The 15,156-nt window shown below is 34.1% G+C and overlaps 1 long non-coding RNA gene across 23 annotated transcripts in view; it reads right to left on the bottom strand.

Annotated features, from left to right (window-relative positions):
• Positions 1–15,156, bottom strand: part of LOC149028555 (uncharacterized) — a 59,292-nt gene that overhangs the window by 31,052 nt on the left and 13,084 nt on the right. For 9 of the 23 annotated variants that reach the window (XR_016170260.1, XR_016170270.1, XR_016170286.1 and 6 more), the window contains exon 1: positions 81–12,433. This is a non-coding gene — a long non-coding RNA (uncharacterized LOC149028555). Of the gene's footprint in view, positions 1–80; positions 12,434–12,758; positions 13,893–15,156 lie in introns of those variants that run through there. The other 14 variants (XR_016170283.1, XR_016170288.1, XR_016170290.1 and 11 more) reach the window with 11 other exon arrangements.

The raw sequence follows: 15,156 nt of genomic DNA, 5'->3' as shown, positions 1-15,156 counted from the left end.
CCTCTCACGCTCTGTTGAATGGATTGTGTACAGAACAAAAGCAGCAAAAGATTATTATACAAATAGATACATATACTTACCCTCCAAATAATGGATACTCTCATAATCATGTCCATGATTCACGCACAAACCTAAAGCAGAAAATCTGATACAAGTCTAAAGACCAAGAAACTAAACGAAAATTACCGAACTACATTAGTTCACTAAAATAGAGGAAAATTAGATATTTTTGTATAGTGTGGGAATCGATATGTGCATATTCATTCTCCCGCAGCAGCGGATATCATGTCCTTGATACACATGATTCTAATAAGAAGAATATTCAACAAAAAAAAGAAAATGCCCATTTAAAACCACTAAACCATTCAAAAACAAAACGGGATATCTCTTAATGAACTAATGATCATTAAATATGGGATAAACCAAATTTATTAAAGTTGGTACAAATATGACTGCTCGGTCACATGCACCAGCCACAAAAATAAATCACCACGAGAGCCCTTTTACGCTATAAAATAAAAGATAAACCACCTAATTAATGCCCCTGCCCATCCTTTACTTTCACTCATAAGACTCATGCAACCAAAAGCACTCGTGGTAGTATGAAGTATAACTGTTTTATAACCCAAAGATAGATAAAAAAAATAAATCCCTTTAACAAAGCTTTACAAACTGATAAGAGTACTTAAGAAGGCACAACTACGATGCCAATGTGCTGGAAACACGATTCCTCATGAAGTCAAACCATCTTGCGAAAAATTAGCGACTAATTAGCATGTATATCTATCCACAACAACCAATGATTTTGGAAGCACCTTGAACCAATACCTAGAAAAGTAAAGAAAAACTAAGCATGGACAAAGCAAAAAGATATAAAGTGGAAACAAGGCATCATACCTACTTTATAGTGTATACCCCGTAGACGAATTAAAATGGAGAGGTATCAGTAAAAATAAAAAAAAATAAAAATAATAATAAATAAATAAATAAATAAAGAAAAGTAAATAAGCCCACATGCTACCAAACAAAAGGCGTATTCATCACACCACAGCTACCATAATTGCTAGGGATAGGGACGGTAGAAATAAATTTAGCACTCCCATGCTATCTCGAATAGGCTATGTAATGAAGAAGGCAGCAAAATATTATATTTATAGACAAAATATACCATTATATAGTGACATATACTTATCCTCCGCAAAATAGATCAATTCAAAATCACATCCTTGATTCATGCACAAACCTGAAGTCCTAAATTTAATGAAAATCTAAACACAAATAACCAGACGAAAATCAAAGCTCTAAATTAATGATCACTAAAATAGAGGAAAATTAAATAGGCGTTCATAAAGCGCAATAGATATGCATGCTCATTCTCCGTAAGAGGGGATACCATGCCCTTAACACACAAACAATCCTGAATAGAAAGTAAATTCAACAAAAAAGTGCTCATTTAAAAACCATTAAACCATTTGAAAACCAAAAGAGAATCACATAATAAATTAACGATCAATAAATATGGGAAAAACAAAATTTATAAAAGTTGAGAGAAAGATCCTAGCCTGTTCAGATGCATTCTCCACAAAAATAAATCACTCAAGAAATTCCTTCCTCCGCTAAAAAATGAAAAGTACCCCCTAGTTAATGCCCTGCACAACATTTAATTTCACTCATAAAAATCATGCAACCAATTAGCATCCATTTTGATATGAAGCATGCTGCTAAAACTCAAAAATAGATAAAGAATAAAACTCTTACCGATAGTGCACTTAGGAGTAACAGCTATAATGCTAATATGCTAGAGAAATCATTAGCATGTACAATATCAACTAGAAACAATTCTTTTGGAACAACCCTAATCAAACTAGACAAGCGGTTAAAAACTAATAGGGGTGGAAAATGCAAGACGATATAGGGTTAAATCAAGACATCATACTTGCTTTGCTGTGCATATCCTACAATTTCAAAGCAACAACAATAATTTTAGCAATAGCACATTCAATAACATGAAATTCAATAAGGCTACCAAGGAAAACATCCAATTGTTAATAACATCAAAAAACATGACCATTTCATACTTCCAGACATAGGATGTGCAGATATCAACTTTTTGAATCATTATAGTGGGAGATACCCACGAAACCTAACCCAACAAGAAACCATATATGAACAAATCAAACAGAAACATCTATGACCCATTCTGAATTGTTACCAAAATCCAAAATATGTTCGAACACAGAACAATAATAAATTCCAAAATTTCAGGTCCTTAAGAATAATCATAATACACCCCATATAAATAATTTATGCACCTTCAACCATTTTAGAACAGAGCAATACAAACTAATAAACACCTAACGCACATTCAAATCATAGTAACAAACAAGGACTGCAAAAAGATTATATTTTTAAACCATCATATAAATACATATACTCATCTTCCACAAAACCCATCCACTCAAAATCACGTCCATGATTCATGCACAAGCCTAAAGAGAATAATCCAGTGCAAGCATTCACATAACTAAACTAATGACCACCGAAATAATGGAAGATCATATTGACTTGCATAATGTCACAACAAGAACATATAAACCAGACTCCCTATTTCAAATACTATTGCACATGTCAATCTAGAATGCTTGCAACAATAGATATCTAAGATTCCAAGTTTGACCTAAACAAAAAACAAATTCAATAATTCATCACCAACATCAGCACTGTAAGCATCAAAGTTAAAATAATAAGATATAATTTTAAGAAAGGAGGAGAGAGATGATTATCCGACAAGAAACTCCTTTAGCCCTATACCCACAAACTCATTAATTATTTACTATGTATCTAAATGCTTTAGCCTGCAAACACCAAGAAACATAATACAACAATTGGGCTTACTATTGAACAAAGAAATAAAAACATGTATTTCAAGAAATAAGAAACCAAATAAATAGACGAAAAAAAAGATACTCTAGTCCACAAATGAGTTGACCTAAAGGAGACAAAAAAGATATACGTTAGCAAACCAAACAAATTGACAGCAAAAAATACTCGTCCGAAGATGAGTTGAAATGAATTAGACACTAGAGATATATGTTAGCAAAATGTACCTAAACCCACACGCCCACTTAAAAAAGGGATTGAATGTACTGCAGCCACATTATTGTTTGGGCTGGGAGGGTCACAATAACCATGAATTTCCCATGCTATCTTGAATACGCTGTTCAAACAAACGATTACAGCAAAGGATTATACATACACAAACAATGCTAAACAAGAAGTAAATTCAATAAAAAAAAATGCCATTGTCATTTAAAATACATTAATGCCATCAAAAACCAAAAGAAAACATCATAATGATTCAACATATCATTAAGTGTGGATTTAATAAAACATAGATTTTTTTATGAAATCCTTGTACCCAAGATATTCCAAACCCAAGAATTAATAACCTCGACCCAATCACAAATAACCAACATGCCTAAGCAACAATTGAAAAACTGGCCATTGAGAGTTCACAAAATATAGTATCAAGGACAGCATGACTTTAGTAGTCAAATAAAGAACACAAATAACCACAAGAACTTTAAAAGAAAAACCACTCCTCGTTTCAAATATTGTTGCATAGATCAATCTAAAATATTCCAACAACAAATATCATGGATTCCAAACTTGACCTGAAGATGAAACAAAATCAATAGTTCAACTTCAATGCTTTAAATATCAAATTTAAACAAAAAGAAGGGTAAATTTTAAGAAAGGATAAACATGATCATCACAACAAGAGCTCCTCTATTGCCAAAGCCAATCTCATTGATCATTTACTATGTGTCAATACCTCCTAATGCACAAGTCTGCAAACACAAGGAAACGTAATGCAAACAATTAGGCGAATGAGAATTTATATTTCAAGAAATAAGAAATTTATGAAAAATAAATACTTTACTCCATAGATGAGTTGAGATGGAGGAGTTAATAAAGATACCTATTGAAAAAAATGTAAATAAACCCACACAAAAAAAAAAAAAAAAAAAAAAAAAAAGAGAGGAGTATTCGGTGCACCATAGCTCCCATCATTGCTAGGGCTAGGGAGGTTTAAAATAACCTTCCCCTTCTCATGCTATCTTGAATAGGCTGTGTACAAAGCAAGAGCAACAAAAAGATTATTATACAAATGGATACATACACTTATCCTTCGTAAAACATATACTCTCATAATCGTGTCCTTGATTCATGCACAAACCTAAAGAAGAAAGTTTGATGATGAGTCTAAGAACCAAGAAACTAAACGAAAATTACCGAACTAAATTATCACTAAAACAGAGGAAAATCATATCAATTTGTATAGGGCGGCAATCGATATGCATATTCATTCTCATGCAACAAGGGATATCATGTCCTTGATACATAAATGATCCTAAAAAGAAGTAAATCCAACAAACAAAAAAAGCCCATTTAAAACCATTAAACCATTCGAAAACAAAAAAAGATATCCCTTAATGATTCAACACCAAATTTATGAAGGTTGGTACAAAGATCACTGCCTGACTACATGCACCAACCACAAAAATAAATCACCCCGAGAGTCCTTTCTGCTCTATAAAATAAAAAATAAAGAAAAATACCCCCTAGTTAATGCCCCCAACACATCCTTTTCTTTCACTCACAAGAATCATGCAGCCACACCCACGGTAGTATGCAGTATAACTGCTATATAACTCAAAAATACAGAAAGAAAAAACCCCCTTCACAAAGCTTTACAAACCGATAGTGTACTTAAGGAGACAACTCCGATACCAATTTGCTAGAACCATGATTCATCAAGAAGTGAAATCATCTTGACAGAAATTAGCAATTAATTAGCGTGTATATCCATCCACAACAGCCAATGCATTTGGAAGCACCTTGAACCAATAATTAGACAAGTAAATACAAACAAAGCATGGACATAGCAAGAAGATATAAGGTGGAGACAAGGCATCATACCTGCTCCATAGGGTAGACCCCATAGACGAGTTGAAATGCAGGCAATAGAGACATCTGCTAAAAAATGTACATAAGCCCTTACATGCCACCCAAAATAAAGGCGTATTTGGTGCACCGCAACTCACATTATTGCTAGGGCTAGGGAGAGTCAATAAATTTAGCATTCCCATGCTATCTCAAATAGGTTGTGTAATGAATAAGGCAGCAAAATATTATATTTATAGATAAAATGTACCATCTATATAGATGCATATACTTCCTCCGCAAAATATATCAATGGAAAATCATTTCCTTAATTCACACACAAACCTGAAAACCTAAATTCAATGAAAATCATAGTTGTCAAAGTATCTGCCTAGGTGGCCACCTTGTCGGCTTGGGCCACTTTTGGGTTAAGGTGCAGTTGGTGACTCCTTTGTCGCCTAGGCAACATCGTGTCACCTTACTTGGTGTCGCATTGGTATTCATTGACCTCTATCGGTCAACATTGCCTTGACAACCATGATGAAAATCTAAACAGAAATATACAGACAAAAAGCACAGTACTAAAGTAATGATCACTAAAATAGAGGAAAATTAAACAGACATTCATAAAGTGCAATAGATATGCATACTCATTCTCCGCGGGAGCAATTATCAAGTCCTTGATACACAAACGATCCTAAACAATAAGTAAATCCAATGAAAAGGTGCTCATTTAAAAACCATTAAACCATTTGAAAACCAAAAGAGAATCACTTAATAAATTAACGACCATTAAATATGGGATAAACAAAATTTATGAATGTTGGCAGAAAGATCAAGGCCTGGTCAGACGCACCCTCTACATAAACAAATCACTCAGAAATAACCCCTAGTTAATGCCCAACGCAACCTTTAATTTTGCTCGTAAGAATCAAGCAATCAATCAACATCCGTATTGGTAAGAAGTATGACTACCATAACTCAAAAATAGATAAAAGAATAAAACCCTTTGACAAAGCTTTACAAACCGAGTGTACTTACAAGTCACAGCTACAATACTAATGTACTAGAGCAATCATTAGCATGTATATTGTCCACTACAAGCACTTCTTTAGGAACTACCTTAATCCAACAAGTAGACAAGCGATTAAAAACAAATAGGGGTGGACACTACAAGATGATATAGGGTTAATTAGACATCATACCTACTTTGTGGTGTATTATAACCTATATGATTCTAGAGTTGACAACAATAATTTCAGCAATAAAACATTCAATAACATGAAGTTCTATAAGCCAACCAACAAAAACATCCAATCGTTAATAACATCAAAACACATGACCATTTCATACTCTTAAACATATGATGTACGAATATCAACTTTAGATACCCACGATACCTAACACAACGAGAAACCACGTATGACTCAATCAAATAGAAAAATCTACAACTTATTCTGAATTTGTTACCTAAATCCAAAATATATTCAAGTATAGAACAAAAAAAAGTTGCATTCCTTGAGAATAATCATAATCTACCCCCATATAAATAATTTATGCACCATCAACCATTTTAGTACAGAGCAACCACAAACTAATAAACACCTTGCGCACATTCAAATCATAGTAACAACTAAGGATAGAAAAAAAAATTATATTTACATAATAAAAAAACCATCATATAAATACATATACTCATCTTCCGCAAACCCCTTCACTTAAAATCACATCTATGATTCACACCCAAACCTAAAGAGAATAATCTAGTACAAGTCTTCACATAACAAAACTAATGATCACTAAAATAACGGAAGGTTATATCAACTTGCATAATGTCACAATAGGAACACAAAACCCAACTCCCTGTTTCCAATACTATTGCATAGGTCAATCCAAAATACTTCAACAATAGATATCTAAGATTCCAAGTTTGACCTGAAGAGGAAATAAATTCAACAATTCAGCAAAACATTAGTGTTGTAAACATCAAAGTTGAAATATTAAGAAATAATTTTAAGAAAGGAGGAGAGACATGATTATCCAAACAACCTCCTCTAATCCCATAACCACAAACTTATTAATTATTTACTATGCAATAATATGTCTAAATGCATTAGCCTGCAAACACCAAGAAACATAATACAATAATTAGGCTTATTATCGAACAAAGAAATGAAAACATGTATTTCAAGAAGATGGAAAAAGATACAATAATGCATAGATGAGCTGAACTAAAGAAGACACTAGAGATATATGTTAACAACCCAAATAAAGAGACGGGAAAAAAAATACTCCAGTCCATAGACGAGTTGAAATGAATAAGACATTAGAGATATGTGTTAGCAAAATGTACCTACACCTACATGCCATCTACCAAAAGCATGGTAGAAGATCTCGCTCTCGAGCAAAATCTTGCCACCTTGAAAAACCAAGATCTCGACCATCCTAGCAGATCTCGGTTGAGATATGCGATTTTTTGGCGTCAACTTGGTGGCCCATCTAGGAGGATTTTAGGGTCCCAATTGGGGTAAAACTTGGTATTTTTCCTATTTAAGGCCTTTTGAATACATTGGTGGCCTTGGATTTGTCAAAAAACAAACCTAAGTATTATTTATAAATCTACCCATAGTGTGATGTAAACCCGAAATGTTGTAGGATTAGGGAATCCAAGGTTATACAACGTCTAATATAGAACCATTACAACATAAAATGAAAAGCAAATGTATCAAATGCATCAAATAACCAAAATGTCATCAAAATTCCATTCATATGGGTATCACAATCTCAAATTTCAATAATAGAATAACAAAATTATACAATCATTAGAAGTTCTATATAAGTCATTAAATCATAAGTTCATAAGACAAGCAGAGAATGATTGATCTTCTTTCGGCGTTGTAGATGTGCTAGAAGTAGTTGCAATTGAAAATCCAACCGAAATTCGCAGAAAAATGACAAAAATTGAGAGTTTCAGCAAGATATGGCGAGATCTAGAACGAGATATTCCAACTCTCTGCTCTCGATCTCCATCTAATCTCGCTTCTATGAAAAAGTGAGATGTCTCGCAAGTGTCTCCCACCATGACCAAAGTGGTATCCAATGTACCACAACTCTCATTATTGCTTAGGCTAGGTGGGTCAAAATAAATGTGGCCTTCCCATGCTCTCTTGAATATGTTGTTTAACAAACGATGACAGCAAAAGATTATACACACACACAACGCTGAACAAGAAGTAAATTCAATTAAAAAAAATGTTAGTCATTTAAAATACATTAATCCCGTAAAAAACCAATAAAAAATATCATAGGGGTTTCAACGATCATTAAATGTGGGTTTAATAAAACATAAACTTCTTTTAAGAAATCCTTGTACCCAAGCTATTCCTAATCCAAAATTAATGACCTCGACCCAATCTCAAATAACCAACATGCCTAAGCAACAATTCAAACTACACCAATGAGAGTCCACGAAATTAAGGACAGCATGACTTCATTAGTCAAATAAAGAACACATTAAACCACACAAACTTTAAAAGGAAAACCACACTCCCCATTTCAAGTATTATTGCACAGGTCAAATCTAAAATATTTCATTGACATATATCTAAGATTCCAAACTTGACCTAAAGAAAAAACAAAACCAATAGTTCATCACCAACTTCAATGCTCGAAATATCAAATTTAAACAAAAAAAGGACAAAATTTTAGGAGAGGAGGAGAAACATGATTATCACAACAAGAACTCCTCTACTGCCAAAACCACACTCATTGATTATTTTCTATGCATTGATATCTCCTAATGCACAAGTCTGCAAACACCAGGAAACATAATGCAAACAATTGGGCTTATTATTAAATAAGGAAATGAGAACTCATATTTCAAAAAATAAGATATCTATTAAAAAAATGTACATAAACCCACATACCACCTTAAAAAAAGGGAGTATTTAGTGCAACTCCCATCATTGCCAAGGATAGGGAGGTTTAAAATAACTTTCTCCTTCTCATGCTATCTCGAATAGGCTGTGTACAAAACAAGAGCAGCAAAAGATTATTATACAAATAGATAAGTAAAATAGATACACATACTTATCCTACAAAAAGCAAATACTCTCATAATCATGTCTTTGATTCATGCACAAACCTAAAGAAGAAAATCTGATGGATGTCCAAAGACTAAGAAACCAAACAAAAGTTACCGAACTAAATTAATGATCACTAAAATAGAGGAAGATCAGATCGATTTGAATGGTGCGGGAATAGATATGCATATTCATTCTCCTACAGCAAGGGATATCATGTCCTTGACACACAAACGAAGAAGTAAATTCACAACAAAAAAAAAAAAAATCCAATTTAAAACCATTAAACCATTCAAAAACAAAAAAGGATATATCTTATTAATTTAATGATCATTAAGTATGGGATAAACCAAATTTATGAAGGTCGGTACAAAAATCACTTTTTGGACACATGCACCAGCCACAAAAATAGATCACCAAGAGAGTCCTTTCTACCATATAAAATAAAAAATATAACCACTAGTTAACGCCCATACACATCCTTTACTTCCACTCACAAGAAACATGCAATCAAATTGCATGCATGGTAGAATGAAGTATAACTCCTATATAAATCAAAAATAGATAAAGAATAAAACTGTTTAACAAAGCTTTGCAAACCGATGGTGTACTTAAAGAGACATAGCTACAATGCCAATGTGCTAGAACCTCGATGCATCATGAAGTCAAACCATCTCGAGAGAAATTAGTGATTAATTACCGTGTATATCCATCCACAACAACCAACGCTTTTGCAAGCACCTTGAACCAATAACTAGAGAAGTAAATAAAAACTAAGCATGGAATGGAAAAAAGGCATCATACATGCTTTATAGTGTATACCCCATAGACAAGTTGAAATGTAGAGAATAGAGATATTTGTTAAGAAAATGCACATAACCCTACATGCCACCCAAAAAAAAGTGTATTCAGTGCACCGCAACTCTATTATTGCTAGGGCTAGGGACAGTCAAAATAAATTTAGCATTCTCATGCTATCTCAAATAGGCTGTGTAATGAAGAAGGCAGCAAAATATTATATTAATGGATAAAATGTACGATTTTATAGATAAATACACCTTATCCTCAGCAAAATAGGTCAACTCAAAATCATGTCCTTGATTCATGCACAAACCTGAAGACCTAAATTCAATGAAAAATCTAAATGCAAATAACCAAACGAAATTCATAGCCCTTAATTAATGATCACTAAAATAAAGGAAAATCAAATACACGTGCATAAAGCGCAATAGACATGCATACTCATTCTCTACAAGAAGGGATATCAAGTCCTTGATACACCAATGATCTTAAACAAATTCAACAAAAAATGCTCATTTAAAACCATTAAGTCATTCAAAAACCAAAGGAGAATTTCTTAATGATTTACAGATCATGAAATATGTGATAAAACCAATTTATGAAGGTTAGGAGAAAGATCGCATCCTGGTCAGATGCACCCTTTAAAAAAACAAATCACTCAGAAATTCCTTTTTGCCCTACAAAATGAAAAATACCCCTGCAGATCCTTTAATTTCACTCATAAGAATCATGCAACTAACTAGCATTCGTGGTTGTATGAAGTATGACTTCTATAACTCGAAAATAGATAAAGAATAAATCCCTTTGACAAAGCTTTACAATCCAACAATATATTTAGGAGTCACAGCTAAAATGTTAATGTGCAAGAGCTACCATTAGCATGTGTATTTGTTCACTACAAGAGATTCTCTTGGAAGCACCTTGACCCAACAACTAGACAAGTGGTTACGAACTAATAGGGTGAACAATCCAAGACGATATAGGGTGAAAGCAAGACATCATACCTGCTTTATGGTGTTTATCCCATGATTCTGGAGCAACAACAATAATTTCAGCAATGGCACATTCAATAATATAAAATATTATAAAGCTACCAAGGAAAACAAAGCACATGACCATTTCATACTCTTAAACATACAATGTATGAATATCAACTTTGAGATTCATCATAATGATGGATACCCATACCTAACCCAGCGAGAAACCATATATCACCAAATCGAACGGAAACATCTATGACTCATTCTAAATTTGTTACCTAACTCCAAAATATATTCAACTAAGTGGGACGAAAATAAGTTTCACATCCTTGAGAAAAATCAAATCCACCCATAAGAATAATTTTCGCACCTTCAACCATTTCAGTGCAGAACATTCACTAACTAATAGACACCTTGTACACATCCATATCATAGTAACAAATAAGAACAACAAATGATCATATTTACATCATATAGATACAAATACTCATCTTCTGCAGAACTAAATTGAATGCAGATCTATAAACAAATAATGAGACAAAAACCACACAATTGAATTAACAATTACCAATCGACTTGCATAATGTTGCAAAAGATACGCATACTCATTCTCTGCAGTAGAGAATATCATGTACTTTGATACACAAATGGTCTAAACAAGAAGTCAATTCAATTAAAATGCACATTTAACAACCATTTACGCAATCAAGAACCGAAAGAAAATATCTTAGCGATTCAACGAACGTTAAATATGGATTAAATAAAAATATTCTTCTTTTCAGAGATTCATGTGTCCAAGCAGTTCATAGTCGAAGAATTAATAACCTACACCCAAAAAAATAACCAACATGCCTAAGCAACAATTCACATACTACACCAGTAAGAGTCCATATAGTATAATATTAAGGACAACATGACTTTAGCAGTCAAACAAAATACACATATAACCATATGAAATTTAAAAGGAAACCACACTTGACCTGAAGAGAGAACAAATTTAGTAGTTCAGCACCAATTTCAGCGCTCTAAATTTAAATTAAATAAATATCAGGATAAACTTGGAAAAACATGATTTTCCGAACTAGAACCTCTTTTAGTCCCATAACCACATACGCATTAATTATCAACTGTGTTAATGTCTTTAAATGCACCAGCCTGCAAACATCAGGAATTGTAATGCAAAAAGATCAAAATAAATGAAAAGTCGTATTAAAAAAAAAAAGAGGACGAATATTGTAGTCCAGAAGAGTTGAATGAAGGAGACAATAGAGATATCTGTTAACAAAATGTACACAAGCACAAATGACACCACAAAAAGGGGTATTCATTGCACTGCACCTCCCACTATTGCTAGGGTTAGGGACAGTCAAAATAAATTTGGCCTTTCCATGCTATCACAAATAGGCTGTGTAACGAAGAAGCCAGCAGAAGATCATATTTATTTATACAGATAAAATGTACCATCATATAGATGCATATACTTACCCTCCGAAAAAAAGATCCACTCAAAATCATATCCTTGATTTATGCACAAACCTAAAGAAATAAATTCAATGAAAATCTGAGCGCAAATAAACAGAAGAAAATAACAGAATTGAATTAATGATCACCAAAATAGAGGAAATGAAACATTAATTTGTGACTAACAATCAATCAATTTACCCAAAAAAAAACGTCTTGGCAAAAGAAATGTTCCTGTAACAAATGCTGATACTCCCCTTGGTTGAGTTTTTTTTCCCCGTGTGCCCGGGCGCCTCGCCTTTGGGTGGGTGGGCGGCGGGGGGCCGGCGATCGTCGCTCCCGGGTTTGGCCCCGGGTCTCCTGCCTTGCTGCTTGTGTGTTTGGTGGTGTTGGGTTGTGTGTTTGTGTAAATAAAAAAATTATTTCTGGGAAGTTGTTATCGGAAAATTTTTTAGCATGCATAATGCCGCAATAAATATGCACTCACTCTCTGCAGGAGGGGATATCACGTCCTTGATAAACCAAAGATCCCGAACAAATTCAACAAAAACTGCTCATTTAAAAACCCATTAAACCATTCAAAAACCAAAAGAGAATATCTTAATGATTTAACGATCATGAAATATGTGATAAACCCAATTTATGAAGGTTGGGAGAAAAGATCGCGGCCTGGTCAGATGCACCATCCACAAAAACAAATCACTCAAAAGTTCCTTTATCCTCTACAAAATGAAAAATACCCCAAGTTAATCAAGCAAATAGCATTCATGGTGGTATGAAATATGACTCCCATAACTCAAAAATAAATAAAGAATTAATGATATTAATCCCTTTGATAAAGCTTTACAAACCAATAGTGGACTTAGGGAGTCATAGCCATAGTGCTAATGCGCTAGAGCATTAGCATGTATATCTATCCACTACAAGCAATTCTTTTGGAAACAGCTTATCCAACAACTAGACAAGCGATTAAAAACAAATATAGATAGACAATGCAGGAAGATATAGGGTGAAATCAAATGATGTGAACTAAAATTCTGCCCCAGGCCGAAACCTACAGTGGGCCCCAAGGCCACTTCAAAGCGGCACACCTAAGGTAGGATGAACCTATTAAAGGGTATTTGGTCAATATAGCACTAATTGAGTTGCAAGTTTTATTCTTCAGAATTTTCTTTTTACTTTTTCATAGTCATGAGTTCTTGAGTCTTTGCATTCCTCTTTAAAGATAAGACTCTTAACAGTCTTTAATATTTAAGTCTTAGGGGGATTCTATATTCAGAGAGATTCCATCAGATCTATGATTATTATTTTGAGAAGTTAAGATTAATTGTAATGGGGATCCTAATCTATAGAGGAATCCAACTTGGGCTTAGAGTCTTTTAGTAAGCTATAAATAGACTATTATTTCTTTGTAATTCTCAGGTTTGATTATTTGAATAAGAAATATTGAGTTGAGGACCAAAGTTCCTGTTTGAGGGGTCCACAGCCAATTTTTAGTCAAGTTTCTTCTTCAAAGATCAGCAACACAGTGTGTCTAGCACTCTCCATCCAGAAATTCCAGCAAGTTTCAAGTAAGCAAGCAACCCCAGCCCCTTTCCTTCACTCTCCTTTCTTCACAGGCATTCCCCACCCATTCCCCTTCGATGGCACCCACCCCCTGCCCCCCCCCCCCAACCTCCCCAAACCCCAGCCAACCCCTCCTTGTTCCGTGCAACCACAACAGCCCCCGCCCCTTGGCAACAGCTTCACTAAGGTCCCACGACACCACCAACCCTTCCCCTGCCCATAGTACCCCCCCCCCCCAAAAAAAAAAAAAAAAAAAAACAAAAAAACTAAACATCTCTGCCCTGCCTCCCCTCTTCTTCCTTGCAGAAAGAACAGAAACAGAAAAAGAGAAAAGAAAAAGAAGACAAGAAAGCAAGAAGATGGGACCTGGGAAGCTGATGGATCTGAAGATAATTCATTTGCCTCACTAGACTAGTGGTTAAAAAACAGAACTGAAACCATTTGTTAATTCATTTACCCTACTTCAGGTTGAAGCTTATCAAGGATAACTGGATCCTCTTAGCAGTCACCATGACTAATATTTGGAACAACATTTTGTGCGAACAGTTCCAATGAAAATTAAATAATGACGGGACCTGGGAATCTGATGGATCTGAAGATTTAAGTTGCAGAAGTTCTACAGAGAACAATATTGATGAGATTTTCAATTATTTCTAACATGTTAGATCGGTTGGTCATTCAAACATACACTGGCATGATAGCATCACTACCTATCAAGGTGGAAGAGGAAAGAGCAAACCTACGTGTAGAATAACATACACATGACAGCAACTGCACATTGCTAATTGATCCTGCAATGGATTATTGAGACCCCTTGGAGAGAGAAGCTTGCAAAGCAGCAACTCTAGCATCCTTATCTCTTCCACGAGAATCAAGCGCATCCTAGTTTTTTTCTTTTTTCTGCCCCTTTTTTTTTTTTTTTTTTTTTTATTTTTTAATTTTTTTAATTTTTTTTTATAAGCAAGTACATCAACAGCAGGAACAAACAAATGGAATAATATCAGAGATAAGACAATCTTTGATTAATGAAGCTAGCTTTACCAACTAATCTGCTTCTTCCTTCATACATTTCCCATCTAAACAAGCATTATTTGCTTTAATTTCTGTAATAATACTACTGGATTCTTCCTCTTGGTTTTTTCATTTGCATCTCTAATCAGGTTTGAGCAACATGAGTACAAAAAATTGGAATACCATCCTCCAACAACTCAAAACTAAATGGTATAAAACCTACCAAGTTCAACACACTCATTCTCAGCACACTGTACCATATTTTTAAGTTTCTCCTGATCAATGACACAGGAATCCTCACATTCTAG

The sequence above is a fragment of the Hakea prostrata genome, chromosome 1 (assembly GCF_041222555.1).
Source record: "Hakea prostrata isolate BN-2017 chromosome 1, UWA_Hpros_2, whole genome shotgun sequence".
In the NCBI taxonomy this organism is placed as follows: Eukaryota; Viridiplantae; Streptophyta; class Magnoliopsida; order Proteales; family Proteaceae; genus Hakea; species Hakea prostrata.
The sequence above is the reverse complement of the archived record's forward strand: the minus strand, read 5'-3'. Positions and strand labels throughout refer to the sequence as shown.